The following is an 8613-nucleotide window of genomic DNA, read 5'->3' as shown; positions in this document are numbered from 1 at the left end:
GACTTAGGAACTTTCAGCACCACTCTGCATGCAGTTCCAGAGGTGGCAGCCATTGGGGACTACCAGTAGTATTGAGGCCTGTCCTTGATCTTTGCATGCCGGTCCTCAGTCTCCACCTTTATCTGCAATTGCTGAGAAACCTCTCACTGGGGACTATCAGCAGAGATGAGGACTCCCCTCTGTCCTCTCTGCATGATAACGATGGCCCCAGCTCTGTCTGCAGCTACAGAGGCAGCATTCATAGGAGATTGCCAGGAACTGTGAGATCTATCTCTCAAATTCCATGTACTGTCTTCAGGGTCCAGATCTGCTTGCTAACCCAGAGGTGGCAGCTATCAGGGACTTCCTTGGCAGTACCCAGCAGGGATTAACTAACAGAAGCACATCATGCCGATTCCTATGGCCCAACTCTACGTACAATTGCGAGGCATCAGCCACCAAGGACTACCAGGGATCTTCAAGTGTGCCACCACCAGGGAAAACTAGATGGCTAAAGAATAGCATAGGAACACACTCAAAAAATCCCAGGGAAATACAGATTCGTCAGAACCCAGATATCCTACTAAAACAAGGCTGGATCATATAACATATGTGAGCCCGTGCAAAACAACTTTTAAAACTTCAAATCTCTAAAAGTAATAGAAGAAGGTATCAGAAGATGGAAAGATTGTCCTTTTCCATGGATGAGAACAATCAACATAGTAAAACTGGCCATGTTACCAAAAGAAATCTATAGATTCAATGCAATTCCCATCAAATAGCTACAAAACACTTTACAGACGTTGAACGATCAATTCTCAACTTTGTATAGAAAAACAAACAACCAAGAGTAGCTAAAACATTCCTTTACAATACAATATCTTGTGAAGGAATCTCTACCCCAGATCTCAAGCTGTGCTATACAACAACAGTAATAAAAACACCATGGTACTGGAATAGAAATATGCTACTTGGTAATGGGAATCAAATCAAAAACCCGAAAATAAATCCTCACACCTATGGAAACTTGAGTTTTTACAGAAAATAAAAATCCATACCATGGAAAATACATAGGATCTTCAACAAATGGTGCTGGTCTAACTGAATGTCTACATATTAAAATATGCAAAAATTACCCATATTTATCACACTGCACAAGACTAAAGGCCCAGTGTATTAAAAACCTCAACATTAAAAACAGACAGACTAAATCTGTTAGAAGAAAAATTGTGAACAAACCTTAATCTTTTTTCACAGGAGACAACTTCCTGGAGAGAACACAAACAGGTCAGGCTCTAAGGTCACAATTAATAAATGGGACATCATGAAACTGAAAATCTTCTGTAAGGCAAAGGCCATTGTCAACAGAAAGAAAACAAGAGCCTACATACTAAAAAAAGATCTTCACCAATCCTACATCTGACAAATAATATCCAAGATATATAAAGAACTCAAGAAATTAAACACCACCAATACAAGTAACATAATTAAGAAATGAGCTAAACAGAGAATTCTCAACAGAGGAGTATTGAATGGTTGAGAAAAAAAGAAATGTTCAATCTCCTTAGTCATCAGGAAAATGCTAATCAAAATGGCTCTGAGATTCCATCTTACACTCATCAGAATGGCTAAGTTCAAAAATTCAAGTGACAGTATATGGTGCTGAGGATGTGTAGAAAGAGGAAGAACACTCCTCCACTGCGTGTGGGAGTGCAAACTTGGGCAGCCACTTGAGAAATCAATCTGGCACTTTCTCAGAAAATTGGGAGTAATGCTACCTCAAGACCCACCTATGACACTTCTTGGCAAATATCCAAAAGATGGTCCACCACACAAGAAGGAAATTTGCTCAACTATGTTGATGGCAGCCTTAATTACAATTGCCAGAATCTTGAAACTACCTAGATGTCCTTCATTTGAAGAATGGAAAAAGAAACTGGTACATTTATAAAATGTAATACTACTCAGTTATTAAAAAAGAAAGGAAATCTTGAAACTCGAGGCAAGTAGGTGGAACTACAAATTATCATCTTGAGTACGGTACCCAGACTCAGAAGATATGCATGGCGTACATTCACTTATAAGTGGATATTAGTCAAACATTGATTTCCTCTGAGAGTCTCCACTCACAGGTGATTGGTACAGATGCTGGGACTCTCTACTGAACTACAGGTGAGAGTGGTATGGAAGAATGGAGAGACAGAGGATCCGGAGAGTCTAGGAGCCCCACAAGATGACTGTCAAGGTTTGCAGATCAGGGAGTGGGGTGCTGCAGAAACTGCTGTACCAACCAAGATCAATGCATGTAGGAAATCTAGCCCATCTTTTCAAATATAGCCAATGGACAGCTCATTCTCCATGGTTGTGGTGAGAGTGAGGACTGCCTCTGACATGAACTCTGGTGGCCCCAATTTGAGCACTTCCCCTTGTTGGGGAGGCCTGGTGCCACTCAGAAAAAGTAGAAGCAAGTTATCTTGATGAGACCTGATAAGCTATGATCTTAGGGTGTGTGAAGGTGGTATCCTTCTGTCACAGGTCTAGGGGAAGGGAAAAGGGTAAAGTGGGAGGGGGAGCAGGAAGTGAAGACATAAAATTCAGGATATAATCTAAATAAATTATTAAAAATAATAATTACAAATAGGTTAATGAAAGTCAGGGAGTTATTAGTGTGAGTTGAAACTGAGGACTCTAGTGTGGTAATCATTGTACAGCTACTTTATTTAACAAACATAGGAGTAAGTTTTGCTCCATTAAACCTCTCATGGAACATTTTGTATTTTCTATAAGTTAGCACTGAACATAGACACTTGTCTGCCATGTTTATTTAAGAATTATTCAGATTAAACAATATATGGAATCAAATTTAATGGATCACAACAGATGATATAATAAATAAAAAATAAGATCCAACATTTCGTGCTTTTACCTCATATATACATATTCATTTGCTATTTGTATTATATTTTTAAAATCTTAAAAGTTTCATTAAATATATTATCTCTTGGGAAGATCAAAAATGGCAGTGCCAACTATGCACTGTGTCTGAGCAGCAGGATGGAGCCTAGAGATAGGATGGGAGCTAGAGACCAAAAGACCTGGAGAGCCCTAGGTGAGAGATATGGATGTGGTGCAGAGGACAGGTGGGGATGATTGTGGGCCATCCAACTGGTCCAGGGAGGATGGGTGCTCAGTCCCCATAGACTGGCTGCATACCAGACTGTCAGCTGTTGCTGTGCTCTATATCTTGGACTGCATATCTGGGCCTCAACTGTGGGTGATGAAACACCAGTATTTAGATCTTCTGGCTCAATGGGGAACCCAGTAGAATGTGTGAATTAGACCAAGACAACACACCTGCAGTCCTGTGTCTGTACTAAATGCTAGCACTGAGACATGGGTGGTATCTGCACTCTCTCTGTCTCAACTGTGGGTTGCAGAATACTACTCTTAGTATTGGCTAGCCCAGGGGGCAGGACAGTGTGTGTATGGGATAGACCTGAGTTCAGATCACCATGTCAGTTCAAAGAGGACCACAGGGCCCACCTAGTGGCTCACATAGCTTCAGAGAGATTGTCGGATAGGGCATGGCTCCCACTCTCTCTCTGTTGAACTGAATCTAGGTCCTGTGGCAGGAGCAAGAATGGGCAGGAAGAAGTTCAGGCCAGCGGACAGCTTCCACACTGTCTGACAGACTGAAGCTAAGTCCCATGGCTGGGTCTAGAGAAAGAAGAGGCAAGTCTGAGAAAGAATGGACAAAAGTCTAAGACAGGTAGCAGCTCTGCACTCTCTGGCATACTAATCTGAGGTACCAGGGCCCCTGTGGCCAAGTGGAGGATCTCTAAATTCCAGCCAAAGGCAGATATTACCTTCATTATCTCAGACTGAACTTTGGGCTGCAGAGCACCATCACCAGCCTCTGTTGGCCCAGTAGGGAGCCCACGGTGTGAGGCAAAGTCCCTGGAGCTGAAATAAGTCACCTGCCTGATCCACTAAAGGATAACCTGATCCCCACCAGTGAGGATTATAGCACTATAGACACTCACCAACGAACTACTTTCAATGACCAGTGAAGGACACCAAAACTACATCCCAACATCAGAATCAGCAACACAGCTAAAGGCCATCATAAAAACACAAACAACAGAACCAAAAACAATATGACATCTCCAGAACTCAATTATACCAAATAATTAAACCCTGGGACAGCAAACACAACTGAAGCACAATAAATGATGTGAAATCCATAGTAATGAAGACGATAATGAAGGAAATAAACAAAATCCCTAAAGAAATATAGGAAGATGTGGACAGACAGGTTGAAGACCTTAGAGAGGCCCTGACAGAAGCCTAAAGAGTGGAAATGAAGAAATCACCAGAAGAAATTCAGGAAAATGTGAACAGTCAGATGAAGAAAATCACTAAAACAGTTCAAGACCTGAAGATGATAAAAGCACAGACAGAAGAAAGCTGGGAAGAAGAGAAATTATAGTAGAAACCAGGAAATGTTGAGGTAAGCTTCACTAACAAAATTCAAAAAACGGAGGAAAGAATCTCAGGTCCAGAAGATACAATAGAAGAATTTAGTGCAACCATCAAAGAAAGTGTTACGTATCAAAAATTCTTGATACATGACATCCAAAAAATCAAGGAAACCATGAAAGATGAAATCTAAGGATATAGGAATAGAGGAAAAAAGAAGAATCCCTGCTCCAGCCCAGAAAATATCTTCAGCAAATTCATAGAATAAAATATACCCAACTTAAAGAAAGAGATGCATATAAACATAAAAGAGTTCTATAGAACTCCATATAAAATAGACCAAAAATAAATTAATCCCATTATTTAATAATCAAAACACAAAATGTATAGAACAAAGAAAAAATATACAGACAGCAAAGGAAAAATGCCAAATCACAAAACTATGAGAATTTTACTAGACTTCTCAGCAGAGACTATACAATCCCGAAGGGCCTGGGTAGAGGTCCTGCCAACCCTATGAGATCACAGATACCAGGCCAGGCTACTATACCCAGTGAAACCTTCAATTACCATTGATGGAGAAAACAAGATGACAAAACAAATTCAAACAGTTCTGATCCACAAATCTGGCCCTACAGAAGTTACTAGAAGGAACACTCCAACACAAAATGACAAACTACAACCAAGATAACACAGGAAATAGATAAACTCACAGTAGCAAAACAACCACACACTCTACCGCAACCAATATCAATATGATGGGACTTAACAGTCACTGGCCATTCATATCTGTCATCCTCAATGGTCTCAATTATCTAATAAAAAGACATAGACTAACAGAATGGAAGCATAAACAAGATGCAACATTCTTCTGCATTCAAGAAATGCATCTCATCCACACTGATAAACATTACCTCAGGGACAAAGGCTGGAGAAAGGTATTCTAAGCCAACAGACACAAGAAGCAAGCTGGTGTATCCATTTTAATACATAATAAAATAGACTTTCAGTTGAAATGAATCAAAAGAGATGAGGAAGGGAATTTCATACTCATCAAGGAAAATTTCAACCACGATGACATTGCAGTTCTGAGCAGTTATACGCACAACGCAAGGGCATCCACATTCCTTTTTCTTTTTCTTTTTTCTTCTTTTTTCCACATTTGTAAAAGAAATATTAACAAAGCTTAAGTCACACATTGATATGAACACATTAATAGTGGGAGACTTCAACACCCCACTTTCATCAAAAGATAGGTCAATGAAACAGAAACTCAACTGAGAAATAGTAAGGCTAACCAATGTCATAAATCAAATGGACCTAACAGATACCTACAGAATTTTTACCCAAACAAAATATTATAACTTCCTCTCAGCACCTTAGAGAACCTTCTCCAAATTTGTCCATATAGTAGGTCACAAAGTGAGCCTCAATAGGTACCAGAAGATTGAAATAATACCTTGTATTCTATCCAATCACCATGGTCTAAAGCTAGACTTCAATAACAACAGAAATAGCAAAAAACCTATACACATGAAAACTGAAAACTCTCTACTCAACAACTGGATCAGTGAAGAAATAAAGAATTAATGACTTCTTAAAATTCAATAAAAATGAGGGTAAAATGTATCCAAATTTGTGGTAAACATTGAAAGCAGTGCTAAGAAGAAAATTTATAACACTAAGAGATTTATAAAGATAGTCTAAATATTTCATATAGACAACTTAAAGATATACCTGGAAGCCCTAGAGAAAAAGAACCAGAAACACCAAAGAAAAGTAGATGGCTGGAAATAATGAAACTCATGGCTAAAATCAATAAATTGGAAACAAACAGAACAATTCAAGAATCAATATAACCAAAAGCTGGTTCTTTGAGTAAATCAACAAGATAGATGATCTCTTTGCCAAATTAATTAAAGGCAGAGAGACACTATACAAATAAACAGAATCAGAAATGAAAAGGAAGAGAAAACAACAGACACTGAAGAAATACAAAGAATCATTATGTCCTACTTCAAAAGCTTATAGTCCACAAAATTTGAAAAACTGAGAAAAATGGGCATTTTCTTGATGGAAACCATCAAAGTTTGGGACAGTATCAGATAAAGAAATTAAAAAGTCCTGTTTCTCCTAGAGTAATAGGAACAGTCATCTAAAGTCTCCGAATCAAACAAACAAACAAACATAGATGCCCAGGCCCAGATGGTTTCAGTGCAGAAATCTACCAGACCTTCAAAGAAGACCTAATACCAATACTCTTCAAACTAGTCCATAAAATAGAAATGGATGGAACATTACCAAATTTATTCTATGATGACACAGTCATACTAAGACCTAAATCACAGAAAACCCCAACAGAGAAAGAAAATTTCAGACCTATTTTTCTTAAGAATATTGACACAAAAATACTCAATAAATACTCGCAAACCAAATCCAAGAACACATCAAAGATATCACTCACCATGACCAAGAAGGCTTCATCCCAAGCATGCAGGGATGGTTCAATATATGGAAATCCATCAACGTTATCCATGACAAAATGAAAGAAAAAACACATGAACATCTCCTTAGATGCCAAGAAAGCATTTCTCAAAATCCAACACCCATTAAAGTGTAAAAACTTGGAGTATCAGGGATAAAAAGCATGTACAAAAACATAATAAAAGATATATACAACAAGCCAATAGCTATAATAAAATAAAATGGAGAGAAACTCGAGGATATTCCACTAAAATCAGGGTCTAAAAAAAGCTGCTCATTCTCTCAATATCTCTTCAAAATAGTACTTGATATTTTAGTAGAGCAATAAGACAATAAAAGGATATCAAGTGTATCCACATTGAAGAGGAGGAAGTCAGATTATCACTGTTTGCAGATGATATGATAGTGTACCTAAATGACACTCAAAATTCCACCAGACAACTCCTCTAGCTAATAAACAACTTCAGCAAAATGGCTGGATACAAAATTAACTCAAGGATCAGGAGAATAAACATAATAAAAATGACCATCTTATCAAAATCAATTTACAGACTCAGGGCAATCCCTATCAAAATACCTACACAATTTTAAATATATTGAAAGAACTATTCTAAAATTCATATGAAAAAACAAAAAAACCCAGAACAGCTAAAAAATTATGTACAATAAAAGATCTCCCAGAGGAATCACTTTACCTGATCTCAAGCTGTACTATATAGCAACAGTAATTAAAACAGTATGGTCTTGGCATAACAATAGGCTGGTTGATCAATGGAATCGAATCAAAGACCCTGAAATGAATCTACACACATATGGTCATTTGATTTTTGAGAAGAAGCCAAATATATTCAACGGAAAAAGGATAGTATCTTCAACAAATGGTGCTGTTCTAACTGGATGTCTACAAGAAGAACGCAATTAGACCCATATATATAACCATGCACAAAACTCAAGTCCAGGTAGAAGAAAGACCTCAACATAAAACCAGATACATTAAATTGTTTAGAAGAAAAAGGGGCAAAGAGCGTTGAACCGATTGGCACTGGAGACAACTTCCTGAACAGAAACCCAATAGTGAAGGACTTAAGGTCAACAATTAATAAATGGGACCTTGTGAGGTTGAGAAACTTCTGTAAGGCAGAAGACGCTGTCAACAACAACAAAAAAAGCAACAGCCTACAGATCAGGACATGTTCTTCACCAACCCTACAGATGACAAAGGTCTAATATCCAAAATATATAAAGACATCAAGAAACTAAATACCATGACCAAACCAAATAACTCGATTAAGTTATGGGGTACAGAACTAAACAGAGAATTCTCAACAGATGAATATAGAATGCCTAAGAAATGCTTAAAGAAATGCTCAATGTCCTTAGTCATTAGAGAAATGAAACTCAAAATGACTCTGAGATTCCATCTTACATCTGTCAGAATGGCTAAAATAAAAAACAAATGTGACAGGACATGTTGCTGAGCATGTGGAGAAAGGAGAATACTCCTTCATTGCTAGTGGGAGTGCAAACTTGTACATCCACTTTGAAAATCAATCTGGCTAATCTGGTACTTTCTCAGAAAACTGGGAATAGAGCTACCTCAAGACCTAGCAATACCACTCCTCAGAATATACCCGAAAGATCCTCCACCACACAAGGACATTTGCTTAACCT

Source organism: Acomys minous (genome assembly GCF_964271855.1).
Source record: "Acomys minous genome assembly, chromosome: 10".
NCBI classification, from domain to species: Eukaryota; Metazoa; Chordata; class Mammalia; order Rodentia; family Muridae; genus Acomys; species Acomys minous.
The sequence above is the reverse complement of the archived record's forward strand: the minus strand, read 5'-3'. Positions refer to the sequence as shown.